The sequence below is a fragment of the Oncorhynchus mykiss genome, chromosome 22 (genome assembly GCF_013265735.2).
Source record: "Oncorhynchus mykiss isolate Arlee chromosome 22, USDA_OmykA_1.1, whole genome shotgun sequence".
NCBI lineage: Eukaryota > Metazoa > Chordata > Actinopteri > Salmoniformes > Salmonidae > Oncorhynchus > Oncorhynchus mykiss.
In genome coordinates this window covers 33,031,016-33,055,229 of record NC_048586.1, presented here as the reverse complement: position 1 = coordinate 33,055,229, position 24,214 = coordinate 33,031,016, and the positions used below count along the sequence as shown (strand labels likewise).

The window sequence follows — 24,214 nt, the reverse complement described above, 5'->3', positions numbered from 1 at the left end:
ATGCAATAAAATGCAAATTAATTACTGAAAAATCATACAATGTGATTTTCTGGATTTTTGTTTTAGATTCCGTCTCTCACAGTTGAAGTGTACCTATGATAAAAATTACAGACCTCTACATGCTTTTTAAGTAGGAAAACCTGCAAAATCGGCAGTGTATCAAATACTTGTTCTCCCCACTGTATATACAGAGAAAGTATACAGAGAGAAAGATAGAGAGCATGAGGGAGAGAATGAGAGAGACATACCTGGTGAGAGAAGGCTGGGGAGAGGATAACAGTTTTTCTTTCAGCACGCGGAGGATATATTTTTTTTTTTTCAGAGACGTTCAGAGACCTGAAAGAGAGAGATATCAGAGAGAGACACAGATATCAGAGAAGGAGCGAGAGACAGGGAGAAATAGAGAAATAGAGAGAGAGACAGAAAGAGATGCTCAACATGCTCTGCTCACACCTGCTGTGATGGTCCGGGCCTAAACCACACAAAAACAACACTAAACACTATGGAACACAAAGCTTTTACTATCTCATCCTGGAATATACAAGGTCTGAGGTCATCTGCCTTTGGCCTAAAGAGCATGAACCCAGACTTCATCAAATAAATTGGAAATACAGACATGGTCATTCTACAAGAAACATGGTATAAAGGAGACGGACCCAATGGTTGCCCTCTAGGTTACAGAGAGCTGGTAGTCCCATCCACCAAACTACCAGGTGTATATATACCTATATATATATATATTTGTTTTAAAAAATGGGGGGGCTTGCATTTTATTTTAGCATTAATACGTGTCACTTGCAAACAATGTAAAAAAAAATATATATATATATATATATATATATATATAATTAATTGAGTTAATAAATCCGCATACAACCATGGTCTCTTTTTTGTCAGGTCCAAAATGCAGGTGTTTCAGTCTAGCTCAGTGCTTTCTATGGTGGTGAGGCGAGCCAGCAGAAAATAACATAATTGCGCCGGGATTGGCTCAGTATTCTGTCACTCATAGGGACATTGCGCAATCGCCTAGCTTCAGTACTTTCGTAATGGTAGACATCCAGAATGTTGGCCCTTTGAGTCCTACCATAGAGTTATATTTCAAGTGTCCTTCCAAGAAGGTTCAAGGTCATTGGCCACAGAAATTACATCAAATCACATTATATGTACAGTAGCTTTGATTGGACTGATCATGTCAACATCTTACTTTTACAATTTTAGCTAGCAGTCGCCATCGTGAATCAAGTATACTGGCAAATCCTTTTTAATCCTTGTCATATGAAGAGAAATAATGAAGAGAAAATATAGATAAAACGTATCGGTGCTCATCGGCCATTGTACATAATAATTACACAAGTTGGAAATTGCACATTTCAGTGGCTAACCGCAAGCATTGCAGTGGGAAGTCAGACTGGGAAAATAAGTTTTGAACGGCATTCCAACTCAGAATTGTCAATCTTTTCCTTTGATGACAAAATGTGCCAACAAAGGACCACCGCGCACAACAAGGTGAGTCCAAAAATATCTTATAAGCTGCTGCATAAATTATGTAATATGCCAGGGAGATATGGTCAGACATATCAGCTATGGTTTTTTAAAAGGCAGTAAACGAGGCTGAATGAACTGTTTCGTTGCCAGATAAGGTTCCGCTGATAGCCAGGTGTAGCGGTGGTAAGGATTCACTCCATTGTGCTAGAAAGAGAGCAATACTGTTGGGACAGCTTTATGTAGACCCTAAACGTTTGTGGGCAGCGCTTGTTGCTGTTATAGTGCAATTAATGTATTGTTTAGTGTTGTGTTGTGTTGTGGCTTTGCTGGAATGCATCTAAAAAAGTAAGGGGGGAATTTGCCCCACCAAGATTTACATGGTAAAATCAACACTGTTCAGGGGGTATGCTAATTTGATATAGAGTAGACCTAACCCACTCTATTAAATTAGTAAAAACAGGAACATTTTACATCTGGCTAGAAATTAATTAGAAAATTATCTCAACAAGAGAAAAATGTTCTAATGTGTGCTACCTATACCCCCTCAGTAGAATCCCCATACTTTAATGATGAAATCTTCTCCATCCTAGAGAGGGAGATCAACAATTTCCAGGCTCAGGGACATGTACTAGTCTGTGGCGACCTAAATGCCAGAACTGACACCCTCTGCACACAGGGGGACAAAGACCTACCTGGAGGGGACAGCATTCCCTCCCCATATGCCACCCTAGACACAACTACGACAACATAACCAACAAAAACGTGTCACAACTCCTGCAGCTCTGTAGGATGCTGGGTATTACGTAGACAATTGTAGGCTTCGAGGGGACTCCTATGGTAGGTACACCTATAGCTCATATGTAGAATACTTTATCACTGACCTCAACCCAGAGTCTCTTAGAGAGTTCACAGTCAGTCCACTGACACCTCTATCAGATCACAGCAAAATCACACTCTACTTTAACATAGCTTTGCTCAATCATGAGGCATCAAAGCCAAAGGAACTGAATAATATTAAGAAATGCTCTAGACGGAATGAAACTAGTGTGTAAATCTACCAAAAAACTATTAGGCAACAACAAATTCAATCCCTTTTAGAAAATTTCCTGAACAAAAAAGGTGTAACCGTAAACAGAATATTTGACCTCTCAGCTTCCCTATCAAATCAAAACATTTCAAACAGACAACCTAAGAAAATTAACAGCAACAACAAATGGTTTGATGAATAATGCAAAAACCTAAGAAAGACATTGAGAAACCTATCCAAACAAAAACATAGGAGACACAGAAAAAGAGACCCAGAGTGTACGCCGTCACCATGGTGAATCACTAAAACAATACAGAAATACAAGGAACAGCACGTCAGAAATCAGCTCAATGTAATTGAAGGATCCAAAGAATCTAACCACTTCTGTGAAAATTGGAAAACTCTAAACAAACAATAATACGAAGAGTTATCTATCCAAAACAGAGATGTATGGATAAACCACTTCTCCAATCTTTTTGGCTCTATAACAAAGAACAAACAGCAAAAACAGATGATCAAATACAAATCTTAAAATCTCTAATCTCCAATCACATTGAATGAACTACAGGATAAAATACAAACCCTCCAACCCAAAAAGGCCTGTGGGGTTGATGGTATTATAAATTCAATTATAAAATATACAGACCACAAATTCCAATTGGCAATACTTAAACTCTTTTACATCATCCTCAGCTCTGGCATATTTCTCAATATTTGGAGCCAAGGACTGATCACTCCAATCCACAAAAGTGGAGACAAATATGACCCCAATAACTACTGTGGGATATGAGTCAACAGCAACCTTGGGAAAATCCTCTGCATTATCATTAACATTAGACTCATATATTTCCTCTGCGAAAACAATTAACTGAGCAAATGTCAAATTGGCTTTTTATGAAATTACTGTTCGACAGACCACGTATTCACCCTAACTGACAAACTAATAAGCCAAAACAATGGCAAAGTCTTCTCACGCTTTGTTGATTTCAAAAAAGCTCGACTCAAATTGACATGAGGGCCTGTTATACAAATTGATGGAAAGTGGTGTTGGGGGAAAAACATACAACATTATAAAATCCATGTACACAAACAACAAGTATTAAATTGGCAAAGAACACACATTTCTTTCCACAGGGCCGGGGGGTGAGACAGGGATGCAGCTTAAGCCCCACTCTCTTCAACATGCAGTTGAAATCGGAAGTTTATATACACTTAGGTTGGAGTCATGAAAACTTGTTTTTCAACCACTCCACAATGTCTTGTTAACAAACAATCCACAATGTCTTGTTAACAAACGATAGTTTTAGCAAGTCGGTTAGGACATCTACTTTGTGCTTTATACAAGTAATCTTTCCAATAATTGTTTACAGACAGATTATTACACTTATAATTAATTCCCTGTATCACAATTCCAGTGGGTCAGAAGTTTGTTGACAGTGCCTTTAAACAGATTGGAAAATTCCAGAAAATTATGTAATGGCTTTAGAAGCTTCTGATAGGCTAATTGACATCATTTGAGTCAATTGGAGGTGTACCTGTGGATGTATTTCAAGGCCTACAGTCAAACTCAGTGCCTCTTTGCTTGACATCATGAGAAAATCAAAAGAAATCAGCCAAGACCTCAGGAAAAAAATTGTAGACCTCCACAAGTCTGGTTCATCCTTGGGAGCAATTTCCAAACGCCTGAAGTTACCATGTTCATCTGTACAAATAATAGTACACAGGTATAAACACCATGGGACCACGCAGCCATCACATCGCTCAGGAAGGAGACACGTTCTGTCTCCTGGAGATGAATGCACTTTGGTGCGAAAAGTGCAAATCAATCCCAGAACAACAGCAAAGGACCTTGTGAAGATGCTGGAGGAAACAGGTACAAAAGTATCTATATCCACAGTAAAACGAGTCCTATATCGACATAACCTGAAAGGCCGCTCAGCAAGGAAGAAGCCACTGCTCCAAAACCGGCAGTAAAAAAGCCAGACTACGGTTTGCAACTGCACATGGGGACAAAGATTGTACTTTTTGGAGAACTTTCCTCTGGTCTGATGAAACAAAAATAGAACTGTTTGGCCATAATGACCATCGTTATGTTTGAAGGAAAATGGGTGAGGCTTGCAAGCCGAAGATCACCATCCCAACCGTGAAGAACGGGGGTGGCATCAAATGGACAATGACCCCAAGCATACTTCCAAAGTTGCAACAAAATGGCTTAATGACAACAAGGTAAAGGTATTGGAGTGGCCATCACAAAGCCCTGACCTCAATCATATAATTACACCAGCTCTGTCAGGAGGAATGGGACAGAATTCACCCAACTTCACCCAACTGCTTGTGGAAGCTACCCGAAACGTTTGACCCAAGTTAAACAATTTAAAATCAATGCTACCACATACTAATTGAGTGTATGTAAACTTCTGACCCACTGGGAATAAATCATTCTCTCTACTATTATTCTTACATTTCACCTTTTAAAAAGGGAATTTTTATGGGGATTAAATGTCAGGAATACTGAAAAACTGAGAATAAATGTATTTGGCTAAGGTGTATGTAAACTTCTGACTTCAACTGTATATATCAATGAATTGGCGAGGGCACTAGAACAGTCTACAGCACCCGGCCTCACCCTACTAGAATCTGAAGTCAAATGTCTACTGTTTGCTGATGATCTGGTGCTTCTGTCCCAAACCAAGGAGGGCCTACAGCAGCACCTAGATCTTCTGCACAGATGGTGTCTGACCTGATCCCTGACAGTAAATCTCAGTAAAACAAAAATAATGGTGTGCAATGTAAAACAGAAAATAATGTATGCAGAGCAGAATAAGGCCGATTCCAGTTAATTATCAAAATTGAGAAAAGAGCCATGACCATCTAAAAGAAAGCAATTCCCAAACCTTCCATAACAAAACCACCTACAGAGAATTTAACCTGGAGAAGAGCCCCCTAAGCAAACTGGTCCTGGGGCTCTGTTCACCTGTTGTATTCGGCACATGTGACAATTACAATTTGATTTGATTTAAATCATTAGGTATGGCTGACCACAGACACACAGACACAGACCGGACTTCCTACTGGCTCCTGACACTTCCTGCTTTGCACTACAGGAGTTTGTCACCTAATCCCAGTCAGCAACCTCCCACTCTGGGAACCTGCCATGGAGTCTGTCACCTAATCTCAGTCAGAAACCTCCCACTCTGGGAACCTGCTATGGAGTCTGTCACCTAATCTCAGTCAACAACCTCCCACTCTGGGAACAGCCATGGAGTCTGTCATCTAATCCCAGTCAGCAACCTCCCACTCTGGGAACAGCCATGGAGTCTGTCACCTAATCCCAGTCAGCAACCTCCCACTCTGGGAACAGCCATGGAGTCTGTCACCTAATCTCAGTCAGCAACCTCCCACTCTGGGAACAGCCATGGAGTCTGTCATCTAATCCCAGTCAGCAACCTCCCACTCTGGGAACAGCCATGGAGTCTGTCACCTAATCCCAGTCAACAACCTCCCACTCTGGGAACAGCCATGGAGTCTGTCACCTAATCTCAGTCAGCAACCTCCCACTCTGGGAACAGCCATGGAGTCTGTCACCTAATCCCAGTCAGCAACCTCCCACTCTGGGAACAGCCATGGAGTCGGTCACCTAATCTCAGTCAACAATCTCCCACTCTGGGAACAGCCATGGAGTCTGTCACCTAATCCCAGTCAGCAACCTCCCACTCTGGGAACAGCCATGGAGTCTGTCACCTATCCCAGTCAACAACCTCCCACTCTGGGAACAGCCATGGAGTCTGTCACCTAATCCCAGTCAGCAACCTCCCACTCTGGGAACAGCCATGGAGTCTGTCACCTAATCTCAGTCAGCAACCTCCCACTCTGGGAACCTGCCATGGAGTCTGTCACCTAATCTCAGTCAGCAACCTCCCACTCTGGGAACCTGCCATGGAGTCTGTCACCTAATCTCAGTCAACAACGTCCCACTCTGGGAACAGCCATGGAGTCTGTCACCTAATCCCAGTCAGCAACCTCCCACTCTGGGAACAGCCATGGAGTCTGTCACCTAATCTCAGTCAGCAACCTCCCACTCTGGGAACAGCCATGGAGTCTGTCACCTAATCCCAGTCAACAACCTCCCACTCTGGGAACAGCCATGGAGTCTGTCACCTAATCCCAGTCAGCAACCTCCCACTCTGGGAACAGCCATGGAGTCTGTCACCTAATCTCAGTCAGCAACCTCCCACTCTGGGAACAGCCATGGAGTCTGTCACCTAATCCCAGTCAACAACCTCCCACTCTGGGAACAGCCATGGAGTCTGTCACCTAATCTCAGTCAGCAACCTCCCACTCTGGGAACAGCCATGGAGTCTGTCACCTAATCTCAGTCAGCAACCTCCCACTCTGGGAACAGCCATGGAGTCTGTCACCTAATCTCAGTCAGCAACCTCCCACTCTGGGAACAGCCATGGAGTCTGTCACCTAATCTCAGTCAGCAACCTCCCACTCTGGGAACAGCCATGGAGTCTGTCACCTAATCTCAGTCAGCAACCTCCCACTCTGGGAACAGCCATGGAGTCTGTCACCTAATCTCAGTCAGCAACCTCCCACTCTGGGAACAGCCATGGAGTCTGTCACCTAATCTCAGTCAGCAACCTCCCACTCTGGGAACAGCCATGGAGTCTGTCACCTAATCTCAGTCAGCAACCTCCCACTCTGGGAACAGCCATGGAGTCTGTCACCTAATCTCAGTCAGCAACCTCCCACTCTGGGAACAGCCATGGAGTCTGTCACCTAATCTCAGTCAGCAACCTCCCACTCTGGGAACAGCCATGGAGTCTGTCACCTAATCTCAGTCAGCAACCTCCCACTCTGGGAACAGCCATGGAGTCTGTCACCTAATCTCAGTCAGCAACCTCCCACTCTGGGAACAGCCATGGAGTCTGTCACCTAATCCCAGTCAACAACCTCCCACTCTGGGAACAGCCATGGAGTCTGTCACCTAATTCCAGTCAGCAACCTTAGCCTCTTTAGATGGGTATGCTCCCTCTAAGCAGGGGATGCTCTGCTCCATGTGTGTCCATGTGAGGGTGCATGATGTGAATGAGAGGGGCTACCAGAGGCTATAATCACGTAAAGGAAATCATATATTTTGTATGTTAAGTATACAGTGTAAAAGTGTCATACTGAGCTTACCCTAGATGGCTCAAAGGGTCAAAAGGGCATCAAAGGACAAAGGATGACGGAGAGTATATGTAAGTAAATCAGTGAGGTGCCCAGTCCATCTATCTGTCTCTCTGTCCAACACTATTAGCAGATTAAGACCAGAGTTGTTCATGAAATCAGGGTGACCAGTAACTAATGACCAGTAAGCTGATTGGCTGTGACTCGGTCCAGTCAGTCAGTCCAGACAGTCAAAGCACCCCCACTACACTATGTAGGGAACAGGGTGCCGTTTGGGACACAGCCTGTGTGTCTCTCCAGTCAAGGACACTCTTTAACTACACTGACTTTGAACTGGTGTGATGATATGTGATTGACTCAGCCTGAAGCCTCATTTGCAGCATAGAAAAGCCTTTTTGTTTGAGCAGGATGAGATGTGATGAGATTTGATCAGTCATCGAGTGGAGAGAATCCAGTGAGTCAGATCCTTTTGATGAAATGGGTTTAAACATGAGAGCAGATTGATTATACACCAGGACTCTGAGAGGGATTGTGCTAATGAAGGAACACAGACACACACACAGACAAAGACACAGACTAAGACACAGACACAGACAGACACACACGCATAGAATGACTGGGCTAATATACTGGAATTAGTGCTGAGCGATTAACCGAAATTGTGGTTATTTTTCGACATTGGATAAATTATTTGAATTACATTTTGTTCGCTTTTTTTCTGTGAGCTCGATGTACAGTTTCTGTAGAGATACATTAGATCAAGCCTGAACTGTGAGATGTAGTCGGGATTTATTGAAACTACAAAATAGACTAGAGTCACACACCTTTTGATAATAACCGGAGCCACATCCTCTCTGTGGCAGGATGTGTGAGGTTTATAGTGTGTACACAGATACACGCACCACTTCTGAGACTGGGGAGGTTCACCTGACACACCACAAGCACCTGCTCATTATCAGCTGTGGCAGAATTCTCTCCTCCCCAGTAATACATAACAGTGGTAACATATTAGAAAACAAATGATCATTATCAACACAAAGCATCAACACCAGGGGGCAATTAATATGGGTATTATTCAGAGAGCATCATACAGTCATTAAAGTGGAACTGACAGCATTTTAACTACTTTGCAGATATGAAACAGACAGACAAAGGCATTGTTGGATGCAGTTCGATGCAGCAGGATTAATATAATTCTCCAACACATGTTTAAGTAGGCCAAAACATATTGCTATCAGGTTGTAAATCATAATTGGCCTGGTACATTGATTGCTGCCTCCATTCGAGATGCCGTTTCCGTTTCAATGACTCAATATTTTGGACAAAAAAGAACAAATGTAACTAAGGCTGGGAATGTCAATACAATCAAACTAGCAAGGGCAATGATCACAAGTCAGTCATAAAGTGGCTAATAGGCTAGCACATCTATTTCCATCGCTAGCTAAAAATGCAGAGCCTAACGTTAGCTAGCTAGCTTGCTAGCTGCTAGGAGGATGTTATGTCATTGGAGGAGTGGGTGAGTGACTGACTTTTTCCCCTCATCTTGTTTTTCGGTGGCTATACACAGCTAGACATGCAGGAGTCATTTGGTTAGTTAGCAAGAACTTGAATGAGTGTTATCCAGTTAGCATATCTCTTGTGTTTGCAAATTCACTCTGGCTATCTACTCAGAGTGCAGAATAACTGATGAATTTACAAATGCGCAACACCTGCTGAATATGACCGGTGTCAGTAAACGTAGGCAAAAAAAAATTGTAGTTAGTCACGAACGCTCTAGATATCATGTAAACAGCCTAGCTAACCAGCTCTGCTATGGTGAGTAAAATGGCCAGAGTGAGGTGAGTTGTAGCTAGTTAGCAAGTTAGCCAATTTTAGCCAGTTAGCTTGGGTGCTTGGTTGTAGGCAAGCTGCAGAAGGACGAGTGGGCTACAATTCCCCATTATTTATCAGTGCAAATTTGACAGTGAACTAGCTGAAAAAGTTTGAAGTCTTATCTAATGTTCCTTCGTCAGATTTGAGTTAATCTGGCACTGGCTGGCATTTGTTGTTGTTGATGATTGTTGTTGATGTGCATTACTGAGGGAGAGAGACTACATGTCCATGGTTGTTTGATAAACAGGACTGTAAAGTTCCCAAATGTAAGAGAACTCCAATGGTGTTGACATGTTTGCAGAAATCCATTCAGGTGTATTTTGCTGCTTTTGGTGAATGCGTTCTAATGATCTAAAGTCACGCTGTTGCAACTGCCTGTAAACACACAGTCCAGATCAAAGTGAATGATGGCAAGCCTGTGTGGTAAATGGCTTGTTTGTATAAAGGCCTACCGTAGCTCTGATTAGCTATGGTGCATCGGTCTGCTTAGACTCCGGTCCTGGACACAACATGTTTTTATTAGGTTTTATTTAATGCAGTGTCTATTAATTGTCCAAACACACAGCTGCTTTCCCATTCTATATTGCTATAGAATTTTCACAAATGCCTTATAATACATAATTCCCAAATATTCTATGAATTTAAGAAAATGTGAAAATGACCATATCTAAATGCTTGCTTGTCAGAAAATGTTTCCATGTTGCTAAGATGCTGAACGGCTCCACTTTAAACGACATACTCGTACAGAAATAGAATCCATAGACTGTTAATTAAGCATATTGATATCCTGAAGTTCCTGCTATACTTCTTGCTTTCCCTCCTACGGGTAGACCCAATATGGCCACCGGTCCCACCATTACAGAACATGAATGGGAATGTTTGTCTCAAGTGACTCCCTATTCCCTATATAATGCAGTACTTTTGACCAGAGCCATTACCCTTATTTTACCAGGTAAGTTGACTTAGAACACATTCTTATTTACAGGAACGACATGGGGACTAGTTACAGGGGAGAGGAGAAAGTCTATGACTTAGTGGACTAACAGTCTGGTCCCTATTACATTCTCCTGTAGACAGCCACACACATCCACTGTGGTTAGAGTGATCCCAGAATAAGCTATTCACTAAGGTTAGAGTGCCAAGCCTCTTATGGCACTGCACCATAAACCCAGGCTGGCAGGGAGAGGGAGAGGGAGAGGGAGAGGGAGAGGGAGAGGGAGAGGGAGAGGGATGGAGGGAGAGAGAGAGAGGGAGAGAGTGAGAGAGAGAGAGAGAGAGAGAGAGAGAGAGAGAACGAGAGAGTAAGAGAAAGAAGTGAAAACAGGGTAGATGGGCGAAAGTAGTATGACCTATTGAGCTCCAGTAGTCTCATACCAACACTTTCTGGGACCACTTCCCAAATGTCACCCTATTCCCCATATAGTGCATTACTTTTTGAAGAGGCCCATGGGATTTAGGGTACCATTTGGAATGCATGCAGCCTGAGTGTGAATTTTCTCAGTTTGATTTCCTCTACGGGAGATAAACATCACTTTGACCAAATCACATTACAGTGTGATAGACCGCAGTGCCACCAGAGCTTACGCGCGTGCGCACACACGCACGCACACACGCACACACACACACACACACACACACACACACACACACACACACACACACACACACGGTAATACAGAGTGATACAGAGTCAGGGACAGAGTTTACAGAGTCAGGGAAGAGAGTTAGACAGACTAGCAGACATGAACACAGAGAAAATACTAATTATCTGTGTCTGTCTTCCCCAGGCCTTACTACCACAGTAGCTAGTAAACATAATGACTGGAATGTAACTATAATGGATAAAACAGGATTACTTATGGTACCGATGTCATATACACACAAACATTTTGTAAACACACTCACACAGAGGATGATGCCTTTGGCTGGGGTGTCAAAAGAAACCCCTGCCTCCTGTAATCTCCTTGCCTCTCTCTTTCTCGTTCTCTCTATTGCTCTCTCTCTCTCTCTCTCTCTCTCTCTCTTTTCCTTCATCCCCATTTTCTAGAGGACAGGAAATGTATTTTATGTCAAATATGTTTCCCAGGGGCTTATTTAGAACTGGGACCTAAATAAAGAGAGGAAGTGCAGAAAAGAAGAGCAGCACCCTTGAGAGGGAAGAAGAGGGAGAACGGGAAGAGGGAGGAGTGAGGCAGGGATGATGAGAGGGGAAAGAGAGGAGGAGAAGGGAAGGAGAGGGACAGGAGAGAGAGGGGAGGAGTGAGGGAAAAGACTGACAAGAAGGAGGGGTGGAAGAGATGGAGAGAAGGAGAGAGTGGAAAGAGCAAGAGCAAGAAATATTTGTCTTGTTCTATGTGAGAAACAGAGACAAGCACATGATTGTATGTTCAGTTGGAGTCTTAGTCACAAAGATAGTGACCCCCCAAATTGAAGGTCATGTCCTTGCCTCGTGGTTGCTACTCTAGCTCAATACATGTCTGAGATTACAGTAATGGAAAAAGTGAACCAGCACCACTACCACGCCTCTCTGTGGCTTCCCTGACTCTGTAAACTCTTCTCACAGCCCACATCATACACTCCTCTCCAGGGTGGGGTCTGACTGACACACACCCACACACACACACACACACACACACATATACACACACAGCCCTGCTGCCTGGGACCCGACTGCAAGAACATTTAGCTTTACTTAGCTAGTTTATTACAATCCCCATTAGCTGCCTACATTGTGTTATACAGTATCTCTGGTGGCTGTGTGTGTGTGTTGACTGGAAACAGACAAAGCTGAACAGAATGAAAAAAAGAGAAAAACAGAGATAGTATGTCTCTGTTACTGATCATTTATTCTCCGTGAAGTGTGATGGCCAATCTCCTCAAAGGTCTTCCTGTGTGGTTTCACATCTAGCACACCATCTGCCTTCCATCCCCCCCTCATCCCCTCATCCCCCATCTGCCTTCCATCCCCTCATCCCAGACAAAGAAGGGGGAAAAGGGCTAGACAAATATAAGCACTGCTGTACGTTAAGAAAACATGCATTCTATAATGATTTTAACAAGAATTAGATCAATAAAGTCTTTGTTTTTAATTGTGAGCTAGTCACACTTATTCTTACAAAATGAAAACCAACCTGGAAACAGGAGAAGGAGAATAGTCACTGCTGCATCAAAGGTGACAGACTAGACTACTGTTGCCTTCTCTTCATTTTGTGTGGAAGGAGTGCCTGTCTGAGAAGCAGCTATGGTTATGGAGGAGGAAGAGTAACCCAGACCTGTGTGGGCTTCTCTTCATCAGTGTGTGTGTGTGTGTGTGTGTGTGTGTGTGTGTGTGTGTGTAGTCCCAGTCAAAAGGTTGGACAATCCTACTCATTCAAGGGTTTTTATTTATTTTTACTATTTTCTACATTGTAGAATAATAGAGAAGACATCAAAACTATCAAATAACACATACGGAATCATGTAGCAACCAAAAAATAGTGTCACGGATTCCCCCGGTACTGCTGCTCATTCGGGTCTACGTCACCGACCTTCTAGGTGTCACTGAACTGGATCATCACCACCAACCCCGGACTGTCTTGTCTCATTACGCACACCTGGTTCCCATTCCCCCTGTATGTGTACATACAGTTGAAGTCAGAAGTTTACATACACCATAGCCAAATACATTCAAACTCCGTTTTTCACAATTCCTGACATTTAATCCTAGTAAAAACTGTCAAAGGTCAGTTAGGATCACCACTTTATTTTAAGAATGTGAAATGTCAGAATAATAGTAGAGAGAATGAATTATTTCAGCTTTTATTTCTTTCATCACATTCCCAGTGGGTCAGAAGCAAGCCTCCCCCTTTTTCCTCGAAACATAACGATGGTCATTATGGCCAAACAGTTCTATTTTTGTTTCATCAGACCAGAGGAAATTTCTCCAAAAAGTATGATCTTTGTCCCCATGTGCAGTTGCAAACCGTAGTCTGGCTTTTTATGGCGGTTTTGGAGCAGTGGCTTCTTCCCTGCTGAGCGGCCTTTCAGGTTATGTCAATATACGACTCGTTTTACTGTGGATATAGATACTTTTGTACCTGTTTCCTCCAGCATCTTCACAGGGTCATTTGCTGTCGTTCTGGGATTGATATGCACTTTTTGCACCAAATTACGTTCATCTCTAGGAGACAGAATGCGTGTCCTTCCTGAGCGGTATGATGGCTGCGTGGTCCCATGGTGTTTAGACTTAAGTACTATTGTTTGTACAGATCAATGTTGTACCTTCAGGCATTTGGAAATTGCTCCCAAGGATGAACCAGACTTGTGGAGGTGTACAATTTTTTTTCTGAGGTCTTGGCTGATTTCTTTTGATTTTCCCATGATGCCAAGCACTGAGTTTGAAGGTAGGCCTTGAAATACATCCACAGGTACACCTCCAATTGACTCAAATGATGTCAATTAGCCTATCAGAAGCTTCTAAAGCCATGCCATCATTTTCTGGAATTTTCCAAGCTGTTTAAAGGCACAGTCAACTTAGTGTATGTAAACTTCTGACCCACTGGAATTGTGATACAGTGAATTATAAATGAAATAATCTGTCTGTAAACAGTTGCTGGAAAAATTACTTGTGTCATGCACAAAGTAGATGTCCTAACCAACTTGTCAAAACTATAGTTTGTTAACAAGAAATTTGTGGAGTGGTTGAAAATCGAGTTTTAATGACTCCAACCTAACTGTATGTAAACTTCTGACTTCAACTGTATGTGCCCTCTGTTCCCCATTGTCCTTGTAGATCAATGTCCTATGTCCATTGTTCTTGTAAGTACCTGTGCCCTGTTTTATTCGTTTTTTGGTGCTACGTGTATTTTTGGGCACTTGTCATCATGGGTCTCATCCCGTGAATTATATTTGTTAACAACTCGCTCTTTTGTTTTGGGTCGAGAATTAAAAAACCCTATTACGTATTCCTGCGCTTGTCTCCCATCCTTATGAGATTCACCCTTTGCCTTGATGACAGCTTTGCACACTCTTGGCATTCTCTCAACCAGATTCATTAGGTAGTCACCTGGAATTAATTTCAATTAACAGGTGTGCCTTTTAAACAAAAGTGCATTTTCTGGAATTTAAATCCTTCTTAATGCGTTTGAGCCAATCAGTTGTGTTGTGATAAGGTAGAGGTGGTATTTTACAAAAGACCAAGTCCATATTATGGCAAGAACAGCTCAAATAAGCAAAGTGAACCAACAGTCCATCATTACTTTTAGACATGAAGGTCAGTCAATACGGAAAGAACTTTGAAAGTTTCTTCAAGTGCAGTCGCAAAAACCATCAAGCACTATGACGAAACTAGCTCTCATGAGGACCTCCACAGAAAAGGAAGACCCAGAGTTACCTCTGCTGCAGAGGATAAGTTCATTAGAGTTAACTGCACCTCAGATTGCAGCCCAAATAAATGCTTCAGAGTTCAAGTAACAGACACATCTCAACAACAACTGCTCAGAGGAGACTGCAAGAATCAGGTCGTCATGGTCGAATTGCTGCAAAGAAACCACTACTAAAGGACACCAATAAGAAGAAGAGATTTGCTTGGGCCAAGAAACACAAGCAATGGACATTAGACCGGTGGAAATTTTACATTTTTGGTTCCAACCGCCATGTCTTTGTGAGACGTAGTGTAGGTGAATGGATGATCTCTGCATGTGTGGTTCCCACCATGAAGCATGGAGGAGGAGGTGTGATGGTGTGTGATGGCTTTGCTGTTGAGAATTCAAGGCACACTTAAACAGCATGGCTACCACAGCATTCTGTAGTGATATGCCATCCCATCTGGTTTGCGATTAGTGGGACTATCATTTGTTTTTCAACAGGACAATGACCCAACACACCTCCAGGCTGTGTAAGGGCTATTTGACCAAGGAGAGTGATGGAGTGACCCATCAGATGACCTGGCCTCCACAATCACCTGACCTCAACCTAATTGAGATGGTTTGGGATGATTTGGACCGCAAAGTGAAAGAAAAGCAGCCAACAAGTGCTCAGCATATGTGGCAAATCCTTCAAGACGGTTCGAAAAGCATTCCTCATGAAGCTGTTTGAGAGAATGCTAAGAGTGTGTAAAGCTGTCATCAAGGCAAAGGGTGACTACTTTGATTAGAAAATATGACCTATATTTTGATTTGTTTAACACTTTTTTGGTTACTAAATTTTTTTGGTTCCATATGTGTTATTTCATAGTTTTGATGTCTTCACTATTATTCTACAATGTAGAAAAAAAACAGTACAAATAAAGAAAAACCCTTTAATGAGTAGGTGTGTCCAAACATTTGACTGGTACTGTACGTTAGTGTATACAGTATTTCACATCTAGTCAGTAGCAGACTCAGAAGACAAGGGGTCTTTCAGAAGGAGGTTGTTTTTTCCCCTCATGAACACAGTTTACAGTTTAAGAGGCTGCTTCCCCTACCACCATCAAACTTCTCTCTCTACTCTCCCTCACTCCTTCCTTCCCTCTCTCTTTCCCTCCCTATCCTCCCCTCTCTCCTTCCTTCCCTCTCAATTCAATTCAATTCAAAGGGCTTTATCGGCATGGGAAACATATGTTTACATTACCAAAGCAAGTGAAATAGATAAACGTGAAATAATCAGTCAAAAATGAACAGTTAACATTACACTCACACCATAATCAAACCCACAAATGCTGATGCTCCAGATACTCAACTAATCTAAAGAAGGACAGTTGTATTGCTTCTTTAATCAGGACAACAGTTTTCAGCTGTGCTAACATAATTACAATGTGTTTTCTGCCACGTTCTGACCTTTATTTCCATTGTTTTGTATTTATTTAGTATGGTCAGGGCGTGAGTTGGGTGGGCAGTCTATGTTTGTTTTTCTATGATTTGGGTATTTCTATGTTTCGGCCTAGTATGGTTCTCAATCAGAGGCAGGTGTTATTAGTTGTCTCTGATTGAGAATCATACTTAGGTAGCCTGGGTTTCACTGTGTGTTTGTGGGTGATTGTTCCGGTTTCTGTGTTTGCACCAGAAAGGGCTGTTTTGAGTTTTCACATTTCTTGTTTTGTTAGTTTATTCATGTATAGTGTCTTTATTAAAGTACCATGAATAACCACCACGCTGCAGTTTGGTCCACCTCTCCTTCACCACAGGAAAACCCTTACATTTTCTAATGATCTATTAGCCTTTTAAAATGATAAACTTGGATTATCAAACACAATGTGCCATTGGAACACAGGCATGATGGTTGCTGATAATGGGCCTCTGTACGCCTATGTAGATATTCCATTCAAAACCAGCCGTTTCCAGCTACAATAGTCATTTACAACATTAACAATGTCTACACTGTATATCTGATCAATTTGATGTTATTTTAATGGACAAAAACGTTTTTTTCTTTAAAAAACAAGGACATTTCTAAGTGACCCCAAACTTTTGAATGGTAGTGTATGTCTCCGTTACCAGTCAAATATAATCAAAAACCTATTTCTTTCACTTACTTGCTGTGCTGTTTTGTTGTTCATTTGTTCAGTCGTTTCATTCTCAACCAGGATATCATCAGACATGTCAAGCAGGGAAGGTTAAGCTCTGTCTGTCCGTGGCCACTCTTCCTCGGTGTGCACAGCTGTGTATGTAACATTTCACGTAAACCCTGTTTCTTGTCTGCATCGAAGTAGCGGTCCTTGTACCTAGCATCTAGCATGGTGGCAACACAGTAAAGAGGCTCAGAGAGAATGCTACCAAATTGCTTGTTCACAGCCTCAAGTACTTTTGTAAGTTTTAACCCCACGGTCTGTCGGCAGTTTGGTTGAGCAGGTGTTTCAGTGCCATGACAGAGGGTATCACGTCTGCTGCAGACGCAGTTGGTTAGCTTATTTCTCAAGTCAGTTGTTCGAATGGCGCTAGGAGTGTGTTCATGTTTCCAAGTTTCAAACATGTTCTCAAATGCCACTGAAATGGCAGCAGTGGTATGAGAACCAGCACATTATTGAGCATGCAATACGGCTTTCCTCATTATGAAATCCTCGTCGACCCACTGTGATGTCAGACTCAGCATGCTCATGGGGCTGACATTGCTGGACAAATTTCAGTCGTGGAGCTAATAGCAGTGACGTCCATAGCAAATAGCTCATGGATGTGTTTCAACAAGACTGTAACTCCGGTAGGGCAACATCTGAAAGAATAGCGCCTACTTGATAGTGTGTACCGGTGCTCAACCAGTCGGCGAAAGCCAACATCATCCACGACAGAGAACGGTTGATTGTCAAGGGCAATGAATTCCATTAGCTTGGCGTTAGTGGATTTCGCCTTCAAGTTGTCTCGCTGAAATGTTCTTAATCTTTTAAATGGCTGCTGGACTTGAACTTGTTTAGTTGTTGGAAGTGTGCATTTAGTATTTTTCTGCTTTTGTTCTGTGCAGCGCTGTATTTTTCGTGGCGTCATTACGTCATCTACCTACAATATATAGGTATGTATGTCAACTTTGACATCGGTTTTGTACATCGGCGTCAAACTAGACATCGGGCCGATTCGGATGTTGGCATTTTTAGCTAATATTGGCCGATTACGATATGCTCACAGATATATCGTGCATCCCTAGTTTTTGGTCAAACACCTTTTTTTCCTTAAGTTTACTAAGGCTTGGTAACAGGCTGATTGGTCGGCTATTTGAGACAGATCCTAATTGGGATGTCGGATTTTATGTTCCATTTGATGGTATAGAAGGCCCTTCTTGCCTTGTCTCTCAGAACGTTCACAGGTTTGTGGAAGTAACCTGTAGTGCTGATGTTCAGGCTGAGGTAGATCTGTTTTTTTTTTCTGTGCTCCAGGGCAACGGTGTCTAGATGGAATTTGTATTTGTGGTCCTGGGAACTGGACCTTTTTTGGAACACCATTATTTTGTCTCACTGAGATTTCCTGTCAGGGCCCAGGTCTGACAGAATATGTGCAGAAGATCTAGGAGCTGCTGTAGGGTCTCCTTGTTTGGGGACAGAAGTGCTGCAGACTGTTCTAGTGCACTCGCCAAATTGTTGATATACAGTGCATTCGGAAATTATTCAGACCCCTTGACTTTTTCCACAGCCTTATTCTAAAATGTATTTTAAAAAATGTTTTTTTTCTCCTCATCAATCTACACACAATACCCCATAATGACAAAGCAAAAACAGGTTTTTAGAAATGTTTGCAAATTTATTAAAAGTAAAAAAGTTAAATATCACATTTACATAAGTATTCAGACCCTTTACTCAGTACTTTGTTGAAGCACCTTTGGCAGCGATTACAGATTTGAGTCTTCTTGGGTATGACGCTACAAGCTTGGCACACCTGTATTTGGGGAGTTTCTCCCATTCTTGTCTGCAGATCCTCTCAAGCTCTGTCAGGTTGGATGGGGAGCACCGCTGCACAGCTATTTTCAGGTTTCTCTAGAGATGTTCGATCAGGTTCAAGTCTGGGCTCTGGCTGGGCCACTCAAGGCCATTAAGAGACTTGTCCCGAAGCAACTCCTGCATTGTCTTGGCTATGTGCTTAGGGTCATTGTCCTGTTGTCCTCCCCAGTCTGAGACCCTGAGCTTTCTGGAGCAGGTTTTCATCAAGGACCTCTCTGTACATTGCTCCGTTCATCTTTCCCTCAATCCTGACTAGTCTCCCAGTCCCTGCTGCATGAAAAACATCCCCACAGCATGTTGCTGCCACTATCATACTTCATCGTAGAGGTGGTGCCAGGTTTCCTCCAGACAAGACACTTGCCATTCAGGCCAAAGAGTTCAATCCTGGTTTCATCAGACCAGAGAATTATGTTTCTCATGAGTCTTTAGGTGCCTTTTGGCAAACTCCAAGCGGGCCGTCATGTGCCTTTTACTGAGGAGTAGCTTCCGTCTGGCCACTCTACCACAAAGGGCTGATTGCTGGAGTGCTGCAGAGGTGGTTGTCCTTCTGGAAGGTTCTCGCATCTCTGGCGCTCTATCAGAGTGACCATCGGGTTCTTGGTCACCTTCCTGACCAAGGACCTTCTCCCCCGATTGCTCAGTTTGGCTGGGCAGCCAGCTCTAGGAAGAGTCCTGGTGTTTCCAAACTTTTTCCATTTAAGAATGATGGAGGCCACTGTGTTCTTGGGGACCTTCAAGGCTGCATAAATGTTTTGTTACCCTTCCCCAGATCTATGTCTCCACACAATCCTCTCTCGGCACTCTATGGACAATTCCTTCGACCTCACGGCTTGTTTTTTGCATTGACATGCCCTGTCAACTGTGGGACCTTACATAGACAGGTCAGTGCCTTTCCAAATCAACAGAACAATTGAATTTACCACAGGTGGAGTCCAATCAAGTTCTAGAAACATCTCAAGGATGAACAATGGAAACAGGATTCACCTGAGCTCAATTTCGAGTCTCATAGCAAAGGATCTGAATACTTATGTAAATAAGGTATATCAGTTTATTTTTTATACATTTGCAAAAATGTCTTAAAAACCTGTTTTTGCTTTGTCATTATGGGGTAGTGTGTGTAGATTGATTAGAAAAAAATATTTCATCCATTTTAGAATAATGCAGTAACGTAACAAAAATGTGAAAAAGTCAAGGGGTCTGAATATTTTTCGAATGCACTGTATATGTTGAAAAGGATGGGGCTTAAGCTGCATCCCTGTCTCACCCCATGGCCTTGTGGAAAGAAATGTGTGTTTTTAGCCAATTTTAACCGCACAGTAGTAGTTTGTGTACATGTATTTCATAATGTTGTATGTTTTTCCCCTAACAACACTTTCCATCAATTTGTATAGCAGACCCTCATGCCAAATTGAGTCAAAAGCTTTTATGAAATCAACAAAGCATGAGAAGACTTTGCCTTTATTTTGGTTTGTTTGTTTGTCAATTAGGGTGTAGAGGGAGAATACCTGGTCTGTTGTATGGTAATTTGGTCTCTCTCCCTCCAATCTCTCCCTCTCTCATTCTCTCTGTACCCTTCTGTTTACATTTCTCCTCTGCCCCGGAATTACTGTATTTCACCTCTGCCGCTTCTTGCTTAGCGGAACATTCTGGTGTTAATCTGCGTACCATGCCAGTCATGACGCATCATCCCACACCATCATTCTGACATCCCATATCATTGTACAGGGAAGACTGGAGCAGTCAAGGGGAATTTAGATTTTTTTTAAACAAGACTAAACACTCTGTTTTGTTGCTTCTCTGAATGACTGGGCTACTATACCCAGAGCCATACACATCTATCTGAATATGACATTTTGGCTCTGACTGAATCATGCGTAACTCTTCATACCTACTGTACATGGGCATACAAGTGGACTGGTAAAACTATTTGAACTGTACATGACAACAAAGGTCATAATATTGTCATAAAAATGACATAACTTATAGATCTGCTCAGCTAAGATATATGGTTCACATGTGTGTCTGAAGGTAAGAAGCTCAACATCATATGAGTACTGTTGGCTGTATGGAGTGAGTCAGAACTTGAATAGGCCCCAGAGCTGGGCTGACTCTTCAATAGAGTTGTGTGGGTGTAGCTCGCTCTCTCTATTCTCTTCCTCTCACTCTCGGTTCCATCTCTCTCACTCCCTCAGTTTCTTTCACTCTTTCCATCTCCCACTCTCTCTCTTCCACTCCCTCTGTGAGTGTCTTTGCTCATTCTCTATTCTCTCCCACTCCTTTCTCTCGCTCTACCTCTACCCATTATCTCTCTCTTTCGCCCTCTCTCGCTCTCATTCCCTCACTCAAGAGCCGTCAGTCAGAAACAACACCACAAAAACAAAATAAGCACTTCGAGACAGTAGCTCCTCTCACAACCCTCCTCTAGAGCTGAGGCTGCAGGCAGTTCACATCTGTAGTGACTGTCTCAAAAGACAATCGGGAAGCCATTCATCTCCCTCTCCACTCAGGATACGTTCACTCTCTCTCCCACTCGGTCTCCCAGTCATGTTTATGACCGCCGCAGGGTTGCACAGCAGCTTATTGTGTGGCACTTTGCTTTAGTAGAAAATATCTCTGAGGTTCTAGTACCAATGTATCCCCCTCCTCCTGCCTAGCAAAAAACATCACAGCAGCTTGCTGTGTGGCACTTTGCTTTAGTAGAAAATATCTCTGCGGTTCTAGTACCAATGTATCCCCCTCCTCCTGCCTAGCAAAAAACATCACAGCAGCTTGCTGTGGAGGATATCAAAGGGTCTCTAGCCACCGCCTGGCCTCCATCCCAAATGACAGCCTATTCTCTATGTAGTGCACTGCTTTTGACCTATGGGCCCTGGTCAAAAGTATTCCACTAAATAGGGAATAAGGTGCCATTTGGGACAGTGAACTGTGGGCTTGGAGACGTCAAACATAGGGGTGTGTGCTACTCTATACGGCGATGCAGGATATTTCATAGCTTTTTACAAGATTGTCTGTGTAGGAGTCAGGCGTAAACAACCAACGACAGCTCAATTACTACACCCTGCCAAGTTTATGACCTCACAACTCCCCCTCCACACACACACACTTACACAGTGAATAGGCCGGACACATGGACACATGTTTATGACCCGGCCGATTCACTGTCAATCAATCTCAGGCTATAGCAGTCCTGAGAGCAGAACCTCTCATTATTGAGGGCCATTGTAAATCCCACGTGGTGTGGGTAAACCATTGTTCTCAAGGTAGGTCATTTTCACTAGATACAAAGAGTAAACCCACTATGGTATTGTACTATGAGTGGGAATGTACTTTACCACAGCACAGTACAGAGGGTTGAGTGGGCAGCCGGCCTTCGGGGTGGTGTCAGTGTGTGTGTTTGTGTGGCACAGCTATCAGTATCACATATCCATATCCACATACCAAGGGAGCAGTAAAAACACAGAACGACAACCACTGCACAAAGCGATTTGCTCCTGATGAATTAATAAAGAGCTAGGTCTGTGGGGGAGATGGAGAAAATATGGAATGTAAGAGTAAAATGTCTTTCTGTGCCTGTCGGTCTGCATGCCTGCTGGCATGTCGATCTGTCTGCTTGTCTATGGGTCCACTCCAATGTAGGTTTAGACCATCTCTCTCTATAGTATGTGGTTCTGTCCGGGACCTTCACATGTTAAACTGCCTGCTGCTATTTGCCTGCCTCAGTAAAAAGCCTGGCTGCTATGGACGGTCGTGGGTGGCGAATAGAGAAGCCGCCCGCCACAGCTAAAAACTATATTTCCATGACAACACCAAGACTCAGTCAGTCTCCATGGCAACCAATAACAGCCAGCATTATAGCGGTAGAAGGGCTTTATACAGCAGATGGAAATATGCTGTAAAAAAAATGGCTGATAGAAGAGCTGCTGTTGGTTTTGGTGCATGCAGAGCTATAATTCTCCTGGGTGACATCATCATATGGTTTACAGAGGAGTACATATATGGCTGAGGCCTAAACACCATGGCTGAGGTCTAAATTGCACCCTATAACCTACTGAAAAGCAATAAGAGGAAGAAGGAAAGACTTTAGGGATGAGAACAGACAGCCTAGGGTAGCATCCCCAATGGCACCCTTTTGACCAGGCCCCGTAGGGCCATTTGGGATGCATCCAAAGACTCTTACAGAGAGAAAGATAACGGCAGCGAGAAAGGAGAGGAAGAAGGAAAGGCTTTAGGGATGAGAACAGACAGCCTAGGGTAGCATCCCCAATGGCACCCTTTTGACCAGGCCCCGTAGGGCCATTTGGGATGCATCCAAAGACTCTTACAGAGAGAAAGATAACAGCAGCGAGAAAGAGAGTGAAAGAAACTGCACTCCAAGGAATAAAAGCATCTCTGCAGCCATTTGGAGGCCAGAGTAGCACTCTCCTCTCTCACTCTGTGGAAGACTCATGTCAGTACCCTCAACCAGCGAGATGAAATAACCACAGCTCAACACAGTAAAACACACACACACGACAGCCAATCCATCAGAACAATACATAATGTCTTGACCACGACAGAACCAAAGGGGTTCATTTCGATCAGGAGTCCCCGTGGGTAAATCATGAATTTAGGTCTGGGAGTTGGCTTTCTTTAGATGCTCTTAAAAGCCCAGCACAATAATAAAACGTGTATTGTTCTTCAAGGAAGAGGAAACGAGCACACACGGTCTCTGGGAAAGGAAACCCCCTCTAAAGGGAGTCTCTTCTCACCAGGTCATCATGGTTCCCATCCCAGCCCTCCAGATCGAAACAAGCTTTCCTCTGCTTTCTTCTCATCACCAGGGCATGGCTCTAATCCCATCCTGACACTCCAGCACCAAGCGTAACTTTACACCTGCTTCGTCACAGCAGCTGTTTGAAAAAGATCTGGTTGGAACACAAGAAGAGGTAGAGACAGGAAGGAAGTCTGGCTTCACACAATGTGTGGATGTCCAACATCTTACTAGTTCCTCTTAATGCCTTTGTTGGGTATCTGAATCAGAATTCTGTGACATTCTAGAAGCGAAGAAGCGTCCAATGGTAAACCATTGAGACACTACCACAGTTGTGATTGGTTTGGCTATAGAGCCCAGAGAGACCGGGGAGGTTGGGGGGGGGGGGGGGGCTTGATTAAAAGGTAAGGGTGAATGGTACAGAGTCATGAAAGAAAGTTCTTGTGAGCCAGCAGAAAAACACGCACATGCACATGCAAACACACACAGAGCTCCCTCCCTCTGATCCAGTGCTTTGCAGCTTTGTGGTTGC

At 43.2% G+C, this 24,214-nt stretch overlaps 1 protein-coding gene across 20 annotated transcripts in view; it reads right to left on the bottom strand.

The window, feature by feature from the left end:
* LOC110501784 (microtubule-associated protein 2) overlaps positions 1-24,214 on the bottom strand; it is a 176,245-nt gene that overhangs the window by 115,915 nt on the left and 36,116 nt on the right. For all 20 annotated transcript variants that reach the window (XM_036959146.1, XM_036959147.1, XM_036959150.1 and 17 more), the window contains exon 2: positions 249-336. The gene's annotated coding sequence lies outside the window, so the exon portion shown is untranslated. The remainder of the gene's footprint in view (positions 1-248; positions 337-24,214) is intronic.